A 20203-nucleotide genomic window follows, 5' to 3' on the forward strand; every position below is an offset into this window, starting at 1 on the left:
ATTACAACATTTCTTCCTCTTGTATACATAAACTAATAATATGGCTTGCATTTTGGTTTGGAGTGCTGAGGTAATTCCTGGGTTTGTTTCTGTCTTTAATGAACCTAGCAGAAGTGATTTGCTTAAAAAGATCGTGCAGCCTCTACTTCATTTCACAAAATTCCATTTTGAAAGCTTTCAGGACTTCACAGAAACAAACGTTCCTGTCTAAATTCATGGGCTTTCCATATGCATTGGGTCCTGCTTGCACTTGTTCACAATGGAAAAATAGGCCACACCAGGTATGCAGTGAAGTGGTTCGGGAATAACGAGAGGCACAACCAAGCAAGTGACAACAGCTCTTTAATTTACAGTGAGACTTCAGCGAAAACTCAGAGGCTGCAGCCCTCCTTATATACAATCCTGGAGGGACTGTCAGCCAATCAGAAACGTAGGCAGGTTTGAAACTCCCGCTCAAAAGTATCAATACATAACACCCCTCCCTTCCCAGAAGGCACTGTCATTCAAAAATTTACATAATTACACACAAAATCTCGCAGGTGCCCAGGGCGTGTTCTCGTCCTAGTTGACCTGCGCAGTTCAGTGTTTGGTGGGGCGTCGAGCTGGTCGGAGGGACTTTCTGTCTCTCCCGGCTCCGCCAATGGAACCTCCTGGATTTTGTCCGGGGCGTGGTTATCCCCGGTTGGGAGTGGCGACTCGCTGGGGCGGCGCTGGAACCAGGGCTTGTCAGCTAAGTATTCTCGCGAACCCGGGCTTGAGTTAGCTGTTTTGGGAAAGTTGTTATAGTTAGGCTCGGATATGTCTAAATTTATGTTTGCTTCGCCGACTACCCTTTTTCTCAGCTGGTCTATGTGGCGCTTCCAGAGTCTGTCTACCCCTACATCTACCGTATAAGATTTCGGGCCCGTTACGCCCACTATGGTTCCTGCAACCCATAGAGGTCCGCTGGCATAGTTGCGAGCGAACACCGGGGACCCAACCTGAAACTGTCTTAGTCCGGAGGTCTCTCCCTTGAAATTTTCGTGCGAATAGTTGGGGTGAAGCCTATCTAACACGCACCGGAGCTTCCTGCCCATGAGGAGCTCTGCTGGGCTTCTCCCTGTGGCTGTGCATGGTGTGGCATGCTGGACAGCTAAGAATTGATCTATCCTGGCCTGCCAGTCCCCGTTATCTAGTCTGGATAGGGCCTCTTTGGCCGTTCTTACGAAACGTTCGACCAATCCGTTAGAAGCCGGGTGGAACGGGGCCGATAGGGCATGGCGGATGCCCAGTCCGGCCAAGTATCCCTCGAACAGGGTTGCTATGAACTGAGGCCCGTTGTCAGATACTAGGGTATCCGGTAGGCCATGTGTGGCAAACAGCTTGCGAAGGGCTTTAATAACAACCTCGGCTGTGGTAGAGGGCATTAGAATGATTTCAAGCCATTTCGAAAAGGCATCTACTACAATTAAAAACGTTTGCCCATGGAAGGGGCCAGCAAAATCAATATGGATCCTCCCCCATGGCCCTTTTGGTTTCTCCCACTCTCGGATGGGCGCTACCGGGGGATCGGGGCGAGACTCCTGGCAGGGTCTGCACTTCCCCACCCACTCAGAGATGACTTGGTCCATGTTGGGCCACCATACGTAACTGCGGGCTAAACTTTTCATTCTGACAATGCCCGGATGCCCTTCGTGCAGCAATTCTAAGACCCTCGTTCGTAGTTTCGTTGGCACTACCACCCGATCACCCCACAACAAACAACCACCTTGCGTAAACAGTTCGTTTCGTTTGTTTACAAAACCTTGATAGTCCCCCCCGTCCACCTTGACCGGCCACCCTTTTAGCACCCACCCCATCACAGTACGAATGATCGGGTCCCTGGCTGAGGCTTTAGCCACTTCGGCAGAAGAAATAGGTCCCAAAGTTAATGTGTCCAGTAGAAGGACGGAGGCCTCAGGTGTTGGATTGGTCAGTAAGTCAGGTAGGGGACAGCGGCTGAGGGCATCCGCGTGACCCAGGGTCCGTCCAGGTCGATGTACAAGCTGGTATGAATAGGCCGAAAGAAAAATAGCCCATCTAGTCAAGCGTGGGGACAGAGCAGCGGGGGTGGGCCTGTCGCCTGCCAAGAGTCCTAGCAAGGGCCGGTGATCAGTCACAAGTTCGAATTGCCGGCCAAAGAGATATTTGTGGAACTTTTTAACCCCCGCAATTGCAGCCAGAGCCTCTCTGTCCAATTGGCTATAGTTTCGCTCTGCGCTTGACAGGGTGCGAGAGTAAAACGCAATGGGCGCCTCTAGGCCGTTCGGAAGTCTATGGCCCAGGACGGCACCAACTCCTACGGGGGAGGCATCACAAACCAATACAAGCGGTAGCGCTGCGTTGTATTGGATTAGGAAACTGTCTTCTGATAGAAGTCTCTTAACTGCCTCAAAAGCGGCTGCTTGTGGTTTCCCCCAGACCCATGGTACATTCTTCCCCAATAGTTTGTGTAGGGGATCTGCGACGGTAGCTTTGTCTTTCAGGAACATTGAGTAAAAATTGAGCAGTCCAAGGAAGGCTTGGAGCTCAGCTTTGGTCTTGGGGGCAGGTGCGCTCTTAATTGCTCTCACCTTGCTTTCGGTAGGGTGGATGCCTGTGCCGTCCACCCTGTACCCCAAAAATTCAACGGAGGGGACAGCGATCATACATTTATTTTTTTTTAACCTTAGTCCCGCTTCCCTAAATCTGGAAAGGACGTTCCTTACTCTGTCCCCTAACTGACGTTCGTCCTGAGCGCTGACTAGAACGTCATCAAAATAGGGCACCACTCCGGGAAGCCCTTGCAGAAGGCGCTCCATGGTGCTTTGAAACAGGCCGGGTGCGACGCTTACCCCAAACTGGAGCCTGGTGCATTTGAATGCACCCCTATGAGTAACAATCGTTTGTGCCTCTGCCGTGGCATCATCAACTGGTAATTGTTGATAGGCCTGAGCCAGGTCTAATTTGGCAAAAAATTTTCCGGGCCCCAGGGAGTGTAGTAGATGGTGCACGATTGGCACCGGATAGGCGCTCGGCTGCAAAGCCTTGTTGATCGTGCACTTGTAGTCGGCGCAGATTCTAATTGAGCCGTCAGACTTTACTGGGGTCACTATAGGGGTTTCCCACTTTGCATGGTCAACGGGAACCAACACCCCTTGTTTAATCAGTTTGTCCAGTTCCGCATCGATCTTTGGTTTCAATGCGAAAGGCACCCGTCTGGCCTTGAGTCTTATTTGGGCTACGTTGGGGTCTAAATTAAGGGAGATAGGGGTCCCCACATACTTGCCCAACGTGTCCCTGAAAACGTCCTGGAACTCGGTCAGGAGACTGTCTTTTAACGATGACTTGAGCATCTGGTGGACGCCGGTGAAGCCCATGCCGAGGGCTCGGAACCACCCCATGCCGAGAAGGCTGGGAAGCTGCTTCGTGACGATGGTCAGTGGCAGGTCTCTTTCGTAGTCTCCGTAGGTGACTCGGAACGTGCCCACGCCTTCGAGGGGGACTCGGTTCCCCTGATAGTCTAGGATGCGCAGTCTCTGTTTGGAGAGCTGGTCCTTCCGGAACGACGGCAGGAGGGTCTTTAGGGTCGCCCAAGACATTATGGAGAGAGCCGATCCGGTGTCGATCTCCATTGAGCATGGCTTGCCGTTGATTTCGACCACCGTGCTGACTTTGTCCTCGATTTCCGCGCTGGCCTGGTCTATGTGAATGCTGCGGCCATCTCGAGGTTCAAATTCACGCCGTTTTTTCGCGCCGCCTTCTCTCGTTGGTTGTTTCTGGCGCGTTGGTTCTGGTTGGCTGCGGCGCTCATGTGGTTGGTGTTTTCTGGGCAGAATGGCTCTACAGACTCGCGCCAAGTGCCCTTTTTTCTCGCAACGCCTGCAAATAGCCTCCCTATATTTGCAGGACAGTCTGTCATGGTGCCCTCCGCAGCTGGGACAGCTTCGCCGGGGGCTGCCTGTGTCCTTTCTCTGGTGCTCCATTCGGAAGACGTTTTCATCCGACTCGGACTCCGAGCTGGATCTGGCGTCTTCTCTGTGCACCGGGGCAGACTTGGGGTTGTCTTTGCTGGTCAGCGGACGCTGCAGCATTTCTGCGGCTTTTGTGGAGGCTTCATGAGCCCTGGCCTCGTCTAGGGCTCCAGCAAGCGTTAAATCAGGCTTGGCGAGTAGGCGCCGTTGCAGCCTAATGTCCCGGACACCAGAGATGAGTTGCTCAAGCAACGCATCGTCCAAGTCTCTATAGTCGCAATGGGTTGCGGCTTTTCTCAGGCTGGCCATGTATGCACTGACCGGTTCTCCCTCTCGCTGTACGCGCTGTCTGAGTTGGTATCGTTGCACGAACTTAGAGGGCACGGGAGCGTAGTGAGCCCGGAGCGTGGCCATCAGGGTGTCCCAGGAAACGGTCTGGACCGGTGTTGGCTCGCACAGTGACTCTGCCATCTCGAACACGTCCGGTCCGCAGTGGCTTAGGAAGAGGGCCCTCTTCCGATTAGCGGAGAGCCCCTGCATGTCGCTGGCTTCGAGCGAGCATTCAAACCTCGTCAGGTACGAGACCCATTTTTCGCGGGTCGGATCAAAAGGCTTGGGCGGAACGTAGGCAGTCATGTTCGGTATGCCTCCTGTGGTTCGCCTCGTCGCCTAGCTGAAGCTCGTGGTCTCACTGGTTCGCTTGTTGTGACCTCAATCCCACCTTCGTCGCCAATGAAGTGGTTCGGGAATAACGAGAGGCACAACCAAGCAAGTGACAACAGCTCTTTAATTTACAGTGAGACTTCAGCGAAAACTCAGAGGCTGCAGCCCTCCTTATATACAATCCTGGAGGGACTGTCAGCCAATCAGAAACGTAGGCAGGTTTGAAACTCCCACTCAAAAGTATCAATACATAACATGCAGACTCTGGAGATTCTGCAAAACAATTGTATTTGATATGGCAGTATTTTTGTGGAATAGTCAAAACCAAAATGAATTTTGCAAAAGAAAGTATAAACCATACTATTTTTTCTTGCTAGGAAAATGTTCTCACTCACCACCTTTTTTTCCCTCTCCCTCTTGAAATGCTTTTAACCATTTACTTTTAAATGTTGATAGTGAATTGTGGAATAAGTAAATTAGTTAATGTTATATATAGATCAGTAATACAATTCCTTAAGATAAAATGTGTGAAAAAACGAAGCATTATTACCCATGTCATTTGACCAAATAGAGCAGGGGTGTCAAACTCAAGGCCTGGAGGCCAGATCCGGCCTGCAGGGTGCTTATATCTGGCCTGCAGGGCTGCCCTGGAAACAGTGTACCTCTGCCAGTGGAAATGGAGCTTGGGAGGGCTGCATGCAGTATACCGCTGGCAGTACTTCTGCCACTGGAAATGGCAATGTTTTTGCTGGCAGAGGGTTGCAGGAGGCCGTCGCAGCCGAAAATGGAGCTTGAGAGTCCGTTTTCACTGGCAGAGCGCTCGGGCCACCTCAGCCGCCCCCTATATTTATTTATTTATTTATTTATTTTATTTCTATACTAAGGTGACCAGATTTTAACATTGGTAAAGAGGGACATTGTGGGCGTGGCTTATTTTGTGGGTGTGGCTAGCTGGTCATGTGACTGGGTGGGCTTGGCTAGCTGGTCATGTGACCGGGTGGCCATGGCTATGTGTATAGGGTAAGGTGAACAGATTTTAACATTGGTAAGGACACCATTGTGGGCGTGGCTTATTGTGTGGGCGTGGCTTGGAGGCCATGTGACTGGGTGGGCGTGGCTAGCTGGTCATGTAACCGGGTGGCCATGGCTATGTGTATAGAGACTACTCAGAGGGCTGAAAAGTCATTTCTGACAGGTCCTCACACTTTTGACTGGTCCTCACACTTATGACCATCCTCACATTTATGCCCGTGCAGCATTCTTAACAACCATGTCACTCATTTCACAACTGCTTCTCTTCACCATGGTGACAAGATAGGGCAAAAACGTAAAATGTGAGGACAGTCGTAAGTTCGAGGACTGGTCAAAAGTGCGAGGACCAGTCAAAAATAACTTTTTCAGCCCTCTGAGTAGTCCATATGCACAAAAGGACTAACCAGAGGGCTGAAAAAAGTCATTGCTGACAGGTCCTCGCACTTTTGACTGGTCCTCACACTTATGACCATCCTCACATTTATGCCCGTGCAGCATTCTTAACAACCATGTCACTCATTTCACAACTGCTTCTCTTCACCATGGTGACAAGATAGGGCAAAAACGTAAAATGTGAGGACAGTCGTAAGTTCGAGGACCGGTCAAAAGTGCGAGGACCAGTCAAAAATAACTTTTTCAGCCCTCTGAGTAGTCCATATGCATAAAAGGATACAGTAATAGAGAGGGATGAAGGAAGGGAAGGGAAATTAGAGTAGGAGTGACGGTAAGAGAGGGAGGAAGAGAGGAGGAGAAGGAGAAAGGAAGAGGAAATAGGGAGGAGAAGAAGAGGGTGGGGGGAAGAGAAAGTAAGAAGGAAAGAAAAGAGAGGTGGTAGGTTTGAGGAGAAAGATTGCTATACAATAAAAAAGATGAAAGGGAAGAAAGCCAACCCCAAACAAATATAAAGATATTAAGATAAAGAATGAATTGTTAAACTTTAAAGAATAAAAGAGAACAAATATGAATAAATAGCAATAATTAGAAACACACATACAAACATACAATGTATTTTCTTTGAACAGAATATTTGGCTGGTTCACAAATTTAAACAGTGTTTAGTCATTTCAATTTAATTTACAATTTCTATATTTCCTTTTTGCCATATTTATTCCTCATCTATTTTTTAAAAAAAAACAATATTACCCTTCATCCTCATCTCTAATCTTAATCAAATTCAATTTTTCCCTTCTATTCTATATTATACCCCTTCCCATTGTCATCTATTTTTATATCCATCCTCACATTGGTTAATTATGTAATATGAGTTGTTTAATACAAATTCAACATTTTAATATAAATCAATTAGTTATATAACTATCTTTTTTGTATATTAATCAATATGAACATGAATATTCCAATTATTTCCATGCAATCCAATTTCTTACAAATCAATTAATTATATTTACCAATAATAATAAACCAAATAATTTCCCCCATATATTCCTCCAAACCACAACTTAACCATTTCTGCTTTCAACACAGTATACAATTAATAGTATCTCAATTATTACAATTCCCTAGTTAAAAAGAGCTTTTTTTTCTTTTGTGTTTTAAAATCTTGAACTCTCCTCTTTTGCCCTAAATAATTTCCCATAATTTCCCAGTTATTTTGCCCTAAATAATTTCCCACCTACCTTTTTTGGTGAGGAAAAGGAAAATAAATCTGCTGCCTAATTTTCCAAGGTTGCAAGCAAACAGCCTGTTTTACTTTCAGTTTCGTTTTGAGCTTGGTTTGCACAAAGAGAAAAAAAAACTGCTGAGCAATTTAGCAAGAGCAGAGCCCTGCGCAAATCAGCTGAGAGGGGGAAGCCGAGCTAATCAACGTAGGGCGGCCCTTTGAAGCCCCGCGGCAAGAGTTTAAACAGGTTTTTTTCCCTCTAGCCATCAGCGGGGGCAGCCGGGACTCAGGAGGCAGAATGAAAAATCGGGACTTTTTTAAAACGCCGTGGGACGCGGGACAAATTGCTCAAAAGCGGGACTGTCCCGCCAAAAGCGGGACGTCTGGTCACCTTATTCTATACCGCCCTTCTCCCGAAGGACTCAGGGCGGTGTACAGCCTGATTAAAAGCACAAAGACAGACAAAATTTAAAAATAATTAAAATTATTAAATAATTGGCTCAATTATAAAACCCCCAAATTTAAAACCCCATATTTAAAACCAATTAAAATCTTTACATTGATAGTCCGGCCTGGCAGAACATCAAGGTTTTGAGGGCACAGCGAAATACACAGAGATCGGAGATCTTACACATTTCTGGGGGCAGTTGATTCCAAAGAGAAGGCCCTCCCCCTGGGTGTCGCCAGCTGACATAATTTGGCCAATGGCACCCTGAGGAGACCCTCTCTGAGGGAGCGGACTGGCCGGTGGGAGGCTACTGGTGGCAGAAGACGGTCTCGAAGGTACCCAGGTCCAAAGCCATGGAGTGCTTTAAAGGTGGTAACCAACACCTTGAATTGCACCCGGAAGACCACTGGGAGCCAGTGCAGCTTGCGCAGGAGGGTTGTCACGTGGGCACAACGAGTTGTGCCCATAACCACCCGTGCGGCCGCATTCTGGACCAGTTGGAGCCTCCGGGTGCTTTTCAAGGGGAGCCCCATGTAGAGAGCATTACAGTAGTCCATGAGTGGTAGTAGTAGTACATGAGTGATGTGAAGCTGTCCATGCCCACTTTGGCCATGCCCCCCCGGCCCCCCAAGTTCAAACATAACCCCGATGTGGCCCTCAATGAAATCGAGTTTGACACCCCTGAAATAGAAGCACGAGTATTTATTTATTATTTTTAATCCTACCTTTATTATTTTTATAGCTGGCTGATTTCATCTCTTTCTGCTTCATCTCTGGCTCAGAGAAAAAAGTGCCTGATATTGCTAAATTTTCTTCCTTTCCATTTGCTCTGATACTCCTTACAATTTTCTGTTTGGCCCATCAGAAATGTATACAAGGTTGTTTTTTTAAAAAATAATTTCATTTTTATTTCACACTAAAGCTAAGGCTAGATTTGCACATGCCATGCCTACTCTACAAGTTTTTTAGCATTTTGATTGCAAACAACCAATTCCAACAATTCAGGAAATTTTAAATAGGTGAGAATGGAAAGCAATCTCTGTTATTGCTTCGTGCTTATCCATAGAACTACAAAGTTTTCTGGTGAGACCCAAATATCTATGAACCATATTTATTGAAATTTAAAACAGAGGTATGTAACCTGGTGCTCACTTTGGTGTTAAAATAGAAATCTGTCTTCCCAAGTAGCAAAATGACAAACTCCAGCATTATCTTTTATTTCCAAAATGTATCTGGGCTCTGTATGTATCCTATAGATTTAAAAATAGCTATAAGCTCAATATATTTTGTTTGGAATTTTGTTCAGTTGGAAAAAAAGTGTTGAAAATAAATCTAGGTTGTTAGGGAGGAGAGAAATGTGAAAAGTAGCCTCATTCTTTGGGCTTATCAGATTTAGGTTGCAAAAGTGGTGACTTCAGCCGCATGCAATGGTAAATTAGAATCTGTTCTTTCTCTTTACTATTAAGTGATTATCTAGCTCAGTATTTCTCAACCTCGGCAACTTCAAAATATATATTTTTTTATCTTTTATTTTTAATTTGATTTATATGCCGCCCTTCTCCGGAGACTCAGGGCGGCTTACAATGCTTTAAGCAATAGCCTTCATACTTTTGTATATTTATACAAAGTCAGCTTAGTGTCCCCACAAACTGGGTCCTCATTTTATCTACCTTAGAAAGGATGGAAGGCTGAGTCAACTTTGAGCCTGGTGAGATTCGAACTTACTGTAATTGCAGACAGCTGGTGTTAATCACAATGCTTTTAGTCTGCTGAGCCACCAGGCCCTGGTATATATATATGAATTTCAACTCCTAGAATTCCCCAACCAGTATATATCTTAAAGGTGCCGAGATTGGAAAACACTTGTCTTGATTTTTACAGCCCAGATCTGTTAGCTTTACTTTGTTGTTAGAAATTCTGTTTATATATAACACAACAGATCAAACAAAGAGTACAGTCACCATGCGCTTTGCTGCTTAACTGTTTAACTGTAACAGGAAATAGGAAACTCTACTTAGAACAAAAGAACATGGAATATATACCATAGATCCAAACTTGTAAACCCGGCCATATACTGGTTGACTACTACTGTAGTTGTTGCACAAAAATTCATTCCAACAATAAATTCCAACATTTGTGGTCAATGGTATTTGACCAAATATTTTGTGAGTTGGCATAACCAACACGGTCCCAATTAGAAGCACACCTTCTACAAGGTGTTTCCAGTAGGTAATAACAGGCCCTAAACGACCAGTCCTTGAACTATAGGAGATATATGTCCCCCAAAAGAAATGAGTATTGAGAAGGTTGTTTGTAATTCATAGTATTCCAAGGAAATACTTTTCTGAATAGGATTAGTCTCCCCCAATAAGAATATACAGTGAGTTTCTTGGTGTTCCTGGATCTGGATCTTTTTCTGGTTACCCAGATTGAGACACTAGCCGGCACACTTTTTTAATACCTTCCAAGAGAAAGGGAAAATTCTGAGTCTACAATTCAAAATTTCACATTTAATTTTCCCAGGGATAGTCTATATAGGAGTTGCTTAAGAATCAAATTTCATCATTGTTTCCACATATATGCTGAAGGTGGGGTGAAGGGTGGGGCAACTGTATGAGTGATATTTTATGCTGCTTTTCCTCAGTTACTCCTAAATGACATGCATAGGATCAGGGGAATGCAGAGGTTTGCATTGAAAATTTTCAATATAGAGTTCAAGTAGCAGAATGGGACTGCCTGTATGAAGAAATCCCTAACAGGAATGAGTTCTTAATTGCACTGTCATTGAATAGTTCACTGTGCATTCAGAGAAAAGAAAAATGCAATTTATGAACATGTGAATGCATTCTAAGACAAACAAGTCAACATAAGGATGTTAGTATCCAGAGGTTTGATAACATTCATGGGGTCAATATATATTGACAATCTCCATTTCTCAGTGCCAAAAGCCACATGACTTTTGATGTGGAAAATGAAAGCTATCAATATACCATTTTTAAAATATATATATTAAGAAGGTTATTTTTAAATAAAAGGAAGTATTTTAATTTAAGGCTTGCAATGTCTAGGTATCCTGCTACAGCCTCTATAAATTTCAGCCAATACAATAAAAAATCTTTTTGCACCATTGAGAAACCATTTTCTGTTTCCAGTGATTGTCCTTCTCCCTGCTACTGCACTGAAATTTCCGGATGTAATGCAGGGAAGTCCGAAACTCTAAATTTTAGACTAAATGTTAGACTATCTTGTCTAGAAAATATGGATAGGAGTTCCAAAGACCAATACCTCCAGGAAGCTGACTTAACCAATGCAACAGGTTTAATTTTGCTCATCCTCAATCTACTAAATACTGTGAGAGGGAGAGAAGGAGAAAGAGAGAGAGGGGGCAGGCGGGCGGGAGAGAGAGAGAGAGAGAGAGAGAGAGAGAGAGAGAGAGAGAGAGAGATCTTTTTCATCTCTCTTATTTTTCTTCCCCTTTTCCTCTCTGCCCTTTGGCTGCCCTATTCTGGCTTCCGTCGTGATTTTCTTGCATACAGTACAATAGCAAGATCATTTCTCCAGGACTGTGTGCCTGTGACTTACCTAGGCATAAGAGAGGGAAGGATTTTTAAGAGTGTTTGGATCATCAGATTTTCCCTTGTGAAAGCAAGCCAGTGCTGCCATCCTTACACTAGCATGCACACAAACACACACACACACACAGAGAGAGAGAGAGAGAGAGAGAGAGAGAGAGAGAGAGAGAGAGAGAGAGAGAGAGAGCGAGCTGGTTGTGCAGCAACATTAGCAGCTGCTGATTTTCAGGCAAGATCACTTGAGAGCTGCTCACATTCCCTTTCTCCCACCTCTCCCCAAATGTTCAGCTTGCTGTGCAGGCTTGGTGTTTACAATTCAGGCTACAGAGGAGGAGGAGGAGGAGGAAATATTTTGCCTATTGTTCAGTGACGTCAATGGCTGAGCTCCCAGGCGCTTGAGGGACTCTGAAGCTTAGCAAATGTCAGGACAGGGCTGCTACAGCATGTGCCTTCAAAGCCTCTGCTTGTTATAGCATATCTTTCTCAGGCCCACGTCTGGCTAGAACTGGCGTATGTGAGGGAAAAGGTATGGAAAATGTCAAATTTTAAATTTCTTACCTGTGAAACAGCAATTATTTTCTTGACTTATAAGGGTTGGGTGGTGGGGAGGAGAGATCATTTTTCTATCCAGCAATATAATTCTTTCCAACATCATGGTTTTCATTCTACTAAAACTAAAAGAGTAAAGAGCATTGTATAATGTGGAACAATACTTTTTTCCATTGTTAAAAGATTGTGACAGTCTTCATCACTCTGCAGCATCATCTTCACTCCCACCATGCTGATTCTCTCTCCCTAATTCAGAACTGAAAATTGAAGGTGGGTGTATTATTTTTAGAAAGCTAGTTTGATTTAGTGTGTAGCACCACACTAGAAACTGGGAGTCTGTGAGTTCTAGTCCCACCTTAGACACAAAGTCAGCTAGGTGACCTTGGGCTAGTCACACTCTCTCAGCCCTAGGAAGGAGGCAATGGCAAACTATTTCTGAAAAACTATGTCCAGAAAACTGCAGGGACTTGCTCTGCAAAAATTGCGCATCACACACACACACACACACACACACACACACACACACACACACCTTTGGGGTGGGGGTAAATGAAAAAATTAAGTTGGTGTCAATGATCAATAGTAATTCAAGACAGCTAATATGTAATTCCCACTTCTTCTATTATTCTGTTTATTAGCTAAAAGTTTGTCATCCAAAAAATCATATTTAAATTATGTATCTATCCTGCTTTATTGTGCAACATGCTGATAGTGGGATGTGGCTTTTGTACATGTTCTCCCTGTAGATCTATGTCATATTTATAGTTATGCTTATAGAGTGTACTCACACTTGCATGGAATCAGGATCTCCTGAGAGTAGAGAGATTACATTTTCAATAGATTTGGCCTGAAGGCAATTTAAGAAGAACAGAAATGTGATTTAAAGAAAAAAAAAACTTTGATTGAGGTGAAAGCAGCTCATCAAGCTTTTCACTGTGTCCAAATCCCGGAGAAGCCTGAGTGCTGAATTCACATGATTAGATGCTTTGCTTTCAAAGAATAATTGGGAAGAAATAATCCAGTTCAAAATCTAGACATTAGGAGACAGAATTGCCTCAGATGCCAGATCTGAAGTACCATAGATTTTCTATTTTATTGTATTTTTTTTAAAAATAAATGGAGGATGATGGAGCATTTATTTTTTTTCTTCTTTGGTCCTTTTTAGTCTTTAATTTATATTGCAGTATTCAAATCAAGACTTAGAATTACTTTATATGGATAGTAAAAAGAAATTAATGTTGGAATCAAAGTAGGAAATTAACTTGACTAGGCAAATCATGCCCTAGGTTTTTGGTTTTTTTTTTACTTTTCTTGCAGTGGAAAAGAAAGTCAGCCAAGGTCATCAAGCTCCACAGCATAATAAGGATTGTTGCATTGAGAAAGGAACTGCAATTGGAAAAGATTATTGCCATTAAAGAGGACAGCTTTTTAAAATTCTATTTATTAAATCCTAATTAATAGCCAAGTAATCATTAAAAAATCAGGAAGTAGGGTCAACTCTATATATAAGTTATATAAGACTGAATACATACAAGATCAAAAAATCCACAGTTGGATGCTGCCTCAGAGAAGGATCTGTTCCAGCTTTCCATTATGTTTGCCTTTTGAAGGCCATGTTCCCAGCTTCACCCCTGCAAAAACACATTCTGGTAAAATATTCTTCCATCATATCCCATGGCATTACCTTCACCTTGCTCCCAACAAATGAGTGAGACATGCTTGAGTGATCTTTAAGGTAACATTTCCCCTCTTATTCTGACACTACCCAAGAGCACCATCCAAAATATATTACAAAATCTGTTGGACTTTGGGCTTATCCACCCTGTGGGACCAGCAGCCATTTTGAAGGGCAGGAATAGACCATATTGCCCTGGAGTCATGTTTTGCCCCACCACAAATGTAACTCTGGATCACTTTTCTTGCTCCACTTTGAAAGTAGCATTTTCCTACTTTTGTTGGCTTGAGTGGTCCTGTCTGGTTTGCCCAATGCACTTTAAATCCTTCTGAGCCAATCCTTGTACTGTGACTGACTGCTTTGCAGAATCAGAAATATTCCCTCACTTCAGGGGTGGGTTGCTGGGGGTTTCACAGGGGTTCGGGAGAACCTCTAGCTAAGACTCTTAGCAGTTTGGAGAACCCCAAATCCCACTCTTGGCTGGCCCCTCCCACCCCACCCCGCCCTCCCAGGAGTCTACACGCGGTCCATTTGGATACAGGTAAGTGCAGGGCACGCACGGAGGCTCGGGGAGGGTGAAGAATGGGCCTACTGGAAGTTCAGGAAGGCCAGAATCAGGGCCTCCGGAGCCTGGGGAAAAATGCCCCTGCCCGCCATGGTGCAAGAGTCAGACTAGGTCACGCCCACCATGGCCGCACCCACCCAGCAACCAGACAGAGATCCCCTTGCTAAAATTTTTGAAGTCCATCCCTGCCTCACTGCATCTTCCTTGCTCTGCCTGAATAACACCTGCTGCAAATTCTGCTCCAGTAGGTTTTCCTTACACAGTTACAACACTGATCTCATGTGCAAAACATCTTTTGCCTGAAACCCAGCAAGAATGATTTTCAATTAATATTTTTTTCTTTCCCTCTGTTGTCTAATTTTTGCCCATTGTTTTCATAAGCCCACCGGTGCACTGTTTCATTTTTCACCTTTATTTTTTCAGTTATGAAAGGGTGCAGCAGCAGATGTATTTTTTTTTTCTTTTTAAAAAGCCCAGGAAAAAAGCAGGTAGCTTAGGGAAAGATAAATACTTCTGGGGGGAAAAAAAGCAATTCTGCCAAATCAGGGACTTTCTCGTGTTAGGCAAGTATTGTAACCATTATGCTAGCAGAGAGTTCCTACTGTAACAGGATCTGCAGGTGTTAATAGGGAAAATTCCCAAAAGAATCTTTTATTTTAAAACATGCTATGCATGTGCAGATGTGCATTTTATTGTTTTAATTCTGTATGCAGATACTACATACATGCATCTATGTAGATGTATGTATATATGTATGCATGTATGTATTTGTTTATGTGTATACATATGCACATTAAAATATATAGATCCCCTTCACTTTTGTCAATTTTGTTATGTTGCAGCCTGATTCTACAGTTGTTGAAATTCATTTTTTTCTCTCATTAATCTACACACAGTACCCCATAATGACAAAATGAAAACAGAATTTTAGAATTATTAAAAAGAAAAAAAACTGAAATATCACATTGGCATAAGTATTCAGACCCTTTGCAACAACACATGAAATTTAGCTCAGGTGCCCTCCATTTCTCTTGATCATTGCTGACATGTTTGTACACCTTGATTGGAGTCCACCTGTGGTGAATTAAATTGATTGGACATGATTTGGAAAGGCAAAAACCGCTCTTTAGAAGGCATCACAGCTGCCAATGCATACTGAAGCACAGCAAAAGCCATGAGGTCAAAGGAACTGTCTGCAGAGCTCAGGGACAGGATTATTGCAAGGCACAGATTCTGGGGAAGGTTCCTAAGAGCACAGTGGCCTCCATAATTCTCCAATGGAAGATGTTTGACTGCCGAGCTGGTTGCCCGGTCAAGCTGAACAATCGGGGGACAAGGGCCTTAGTAAGAGAGGTGGCCAAGAACCCAATGGTACTGTAATTGAGCTCCAGAGATCCTGTGTGGAGATAGGACAGAGTTCCAGAAGGACAACAATTACTACAGCCAATCTGGGCTTTATGGCAACCAATCTGGGTTTTATGGCAGAGTGGCTAGGCTAAAGCGTCTCCTCAGTGCAAAACACATGAAAGTCTGCTTGGAATTTGCAAAAAAAGCACCTGAAGGACTGTTAGACGATGGGGAATAAGATTCTGTGGTCTGATGTAACCAAGAGTGAATTGTTTAGCCTCAGTTCTAAATGTTATGTCTGGAGGAAACCAGGCACTGCTTATCACCTGCCCAATATCATCCCAACAATGAAGCATGGTGGTAGCAGCATCATGCTGTGGAGATCTTTTTCAGCAGCAAGGACTGGGAGACTGGTCAGGGTTGAGAGAAAGCTGAATGGAGCAAAGTACAGGGATATCCTCAATGAAAACCTATTCCAGAGTGTTCAGGATGTCATAATGGGCTGAAGGTTCACTTTCCAACATGACAATTATCCTAAGCCAGTGGTGGAATTCAACCGGTGTAACAACCGGTTTGCTTCATGTGCGCAGTCCATTAGAAAACACCATTAAAAGTAGTGTTAAAAGCACTAAAAACAGCTGAGGTGCAGCAATCCGCTGTGCGCGCACACCGTCCAATAGAAAACACCATTAAAAGCAGTGTTAAAAGCACTAAAAACAGCTGAGGTATGGCAATCCGCTCTGCTGCGCCTTTCAGCTGGGCTTCAAATGAACGAAATAAAGGTAGGTATAGCGCAGGGGCGGGAAGGTGGGCCCAGCTGACAGTCGGAGCAAACCGGTTCACTCTCAGCTGATCGTCGGAGCAACCAGCTTACCCGACCCAGACCGAATAGGCTGAAACCCACCCCTGTCATAAGCACACAGCTAAGACAACATAGGAGTGGCTTAGGGACAACTCTGTGAATGTCCTAGAGTGGCCCAGCCAGAGCCCTGACTTGAGGCCCTCTGGAACTGTTTCCGGCCTTCCTGAACTTCCGGTAGGCCTGTTTTTCACCCTCCCTGAGCCTCCGCGTGCGCCCTGCACTTACCTGCATCCAAAACGTGCCGCATGGGGACTCCTGGGAGGGGAGGGGAGGGGTGGATGGGGCCAGCCAGGAGCGGGATTTGGGAGTTCTCTCGAACCCCTGCGAACCCCCAGCAGCCCACTCCTGAACAGAGGTAAGGATAGGGATTGGCAACCAGAATAGCAAGTTTCATGCCATTATAATTTTCTGCCAACTTACAAAGATGGGTAGATAGTTAAAGTAGTCACGTTTTCTGTAGAATAATTATTTCCAAATATTGAAAGAAAATGTTATTCAGGCCACATAGGAGGAAATAGCTAACATCTTTCATATTTTAAACATTCACTACTCACTTCTGAGAAAAATGAGTCTGTTTGAATTATTCTTTATGTGGCATACCCAAGCACCCATTTTATTTTTTTTCAATTTGTGCATTTTCAAGCAGCTTGTTAGGTTACAGCATGCTACTGTTTTCAGAAAATCAGCCGCAGTGGCAAAGCAAGATCTGCATGGTTTGAATAAAACACTGTGCATCATAAAGGAAAATGCTATTTGAATCATCTAAATAAATCAGTTGTTTCATCGTGGTATTCTAAGTTATGAGTCTTGATATTAGAGTGTGGAGTAATGCAACTGGGAAATGTGACTATTATTTCACTACAGGAAAAATATTCTTATATACGGAGAGGTATAAATTTTCAGTAATTTCTCTTTTGGTCTTGTGCCTGCACTGTCAATGCCACCTTTTGCAATTGTTGTGACGTGGCCTAGCACAGGGATTCTCAGCCTTAGCAACTTTAAGGTTGCTAAGCATAGCTGGTCGGGGAATTCTGGGAGTTGAAGTCAGATATCTTAAAGTTACTAAGATTGGCCTAGCAAGAGATAATGGAAGACAGGAAGAAATGATTCATTTGTCCAACCACTAGCCCACAGGAAGAGAAGAGAAAAATAAAATATGATGCTTAGTTGTTAAACAAGCAGGGAAAATATGAGGCCAAAATTCCCAATAGCCAGAAGGAGGACTGGTGTAGCCAACAAGCAATATTTCATAGCTTCAGGCTGTTTTCTTCATAGCCAGCATTTTGATATATTGCTACAGTCCTACAAGACTGTCAGTTACATTCTGTCCTATCATAAATGGCATATGAGACCCTGAAATAAGACAAACAATGCACAGTATAAGCACCAAAACATAAAATTGCATTTTAAAAACCCTGAAAAAATGGTACTATGTTAAATATAACTGAAAAAGCTGAATTAAAAGGGGACAGAGATTGATTTCATGGGTTATTATTAATTACACAGCTGTGCAATTATTCTATTTTGTTGTTTACTTAAGCTGATATGTTCCTCCATTTCCTAAAATTCTGAGGGGATGTCTTGAACGGCTGGAAGAAATTCAACACTGGAAACAGGAATGGTTTTCAGTGATTTTATTCACTCTTCATGTTAAATCAAGGTTTGTTTTTATAGTGCTTTTTAAAAGAAGCCATGGGTAAGATAAGATAAAAACTGATTTGCCATTCTTTCTCTTATTTGAATCCTCCCCCATCGTCTTTGTGGTGGCTAAGCAGTTGGCACATGCTGGTTTATCCTCACCCCAAATAGATTCTAGTGATTTAATCAGGATTGGAACTATCAGGATCATTTAGGAAAATCTATATTTTGGGAAAGGTACTTACCTATGAGCAGTGAAAAACAACAATAGAGAGCAGAAGAGGTTTGGCAGTTAAAGAATGAATAAGCTCCCATATCTTGGTCTGGGTGACAAACAAAGCAATTGTTAAGGTAAGCATACTGGCAATGCAGAAGACAATTGTTATTTTGAGGAGTTTATTTTTATTTCTTCATATTAAGAAAAGTCTAGAAGTTTAGAGCTCATTCTAAGGTAATCTGCTTATTTTTTTTTACTCTTTTTTAATGAAGAAAGGAGAAGGGGGAGGAATAGTCATGTAGTTGCAAAGCTTTTCTTACTGCCAAAGTCTCAAACTTTTGATTCCCATTCCAGGTCATATCTTGCAATCTCATGATCATGGCAAAGCCATGAAGCCATGGTGTCAGGCTTTAATAAAAACCTTGAGGTTTTTGTTGTTTATTGAGAGCTTCTACACAGAACCGAGCATTGGGTCCTGTGGAAACTGGTCACCCTTGGGGTATCTCTGCTGTCATTATCGATCCTGACAGCTTGTAAGAGATTTGGATATCATCTTCCTTGATATGTTATGCTTTTCAATATGTTTGCTAGAGCTAATAATAAAGCTTAAAATCTGTTTACTTACTGGTGTGCTTATTGCCTCTGGATCCAAAAAAACCAATTGCCTGGGCACTTGACCACTGTCCTGACACTTGGCAAAACAGTAGAATAAATGAGTGATTCAGATTATGGATGAGGCACCCAGATTTAACCACTATGTGGAACCATGATTTGATGACCAACTGCACTCAACTTCAATGTGGCTTAACATGTCATACAAAAGTACTCAGCATGATAGGGTTCATACAACAACACTAAATCATAAACCAAGTAGCCAAATTCAACTTAAACTTAAACTAAACCAAATACATTATATACAACACATGAACCCAATCATCCCCATTTCTCAATGATCTGAAAAGTCATTAAAGATAGACAAGTCAGATAATTATCATTACACTTCATCAATTATGATCTTTTTCTGAGAGGCAGAATTAAAAATGATCACTAAGGGCTAAGGATTATAGATGAGTCAAACTAAAACAGTCTCATCCCTCATTATCTCGAAATTTATCAGTACTAATGCACACACGGTGTTCATTTAGAAGTACATTTATTCATGTGGGTCATCTCTTCCAGAATCTTTTACTTCCAAGATTGTTAACAATGTGCTGCAGGCAGGTCAGTAAGCAGAGAGTTGAAGGTTCTAATTGCAACACAATTGGTTGTTCCTGTATTCCATCTGCAACAGAATCCATCTGGAGACAGATTCAAAGCTAGAATCTGAGCTAAGAGTCCAAGACAAACAAAATTAAATGTGGAAGGCCAGGCAGAATAGAGGGAAAGTCAAACCAATTCATGTCAGATAAAGAGAAGAGCCCGAAACTAGAATCAAGCAATTAATGAGTACATGGATTGACAACCCATTAAGAGATTATATAATGGTACTGACACTTATTGAAAACTGACAGATTGAGAAACTGGATTATGCAATGCAAACATTTTTGGGATTTTGGTAATACAGGCTTTACCAGTAAATTAGTGTACATTTTCTCAGTTTTGTCACATTGATAAAGGATCGCAAGTCCTGTTTATTTCCTCTTTCTGGCTACTTAGAGCTGTCTGAGATCTCAAGTGTTCATCAGATTTTAAATATAAGTGCACAGGAAGGAGGCTTGTCATCACTCATTGGGAAACAATGAATTGGACCCAGCGGCTTGATAAAAGCCCCTAATATAAATAAACTGACACTTGGCTTCTCCATGCAGGATTGGTAAAGATAGGGATATGGTTGAAATCTGTCCACTTGATGATGATTGAATGTGTGGAACCTGTGAATAGGATGCTGTTTAATTCCTTTAAGGGAAGATAAAGAGCCTGATATTGTTGGCACGAAAGAGAGTTTTGTTTGTTGGTTTGTAAAAGAGGGGGAAGGAAATGAACTTTCCAGCTATTGCTTTTGTGTGTATGTTCAAACTTCTGGAGACTTGAATAAACTTATGCAAT

General features: G+C 43.1%; 1 protein-coding gene and 1 long non-coding RNA gene across 2 annotated transcripts in view; one reads left to right on the forward strand and one right to left on the reverse strand.

Moving 5' to 3' along the window:
• Positions 1 to 11716: 11716 nt before the first annotated feature.
• The window catches only part of PDE7B (phosphodiesterase 7B), a 222870-nt gene continuing 214383 nt past the window's right edge, over positions 11717 to 20203 (forward strand). The window contains exon 1 of the mRNA XM_060692247.2: positions 11717 to 11830. The gene's annotated coding sequence lies outside the window, so the exon portion shown is untranslated. The remainder of the gene's footprint in view (positions 11831 to 20203) is intronic.
• Positions 13279 to 15846, reverse strand: LOC132712005 (uncharacterized). The gene is made up of 2 exons (XR_009622710.1): positions 15767 to 15846; positions 13279 to 13484 (listed from the first exon to the last, which is right to left on the reverse strand). It is a non-coding gene; the product is annotated as an uncharacterized LOC132712005 (long non-coding RNA).

This window comes from Pantherophis guttatus, chromosome 1 (genome assembly GCF_059756535.1).
Source record: "Pantherophis guttatus breed Tessera chromosome 1, ASM5975653v1, whole genome shotgun sequence".
Classification (NCBI taxonomy): Eukaryota; Metazoa; Chordata; class Lepidosauria; order Squamata; family Colubridae; genus Pantherophis; species Pantherophis guttatus.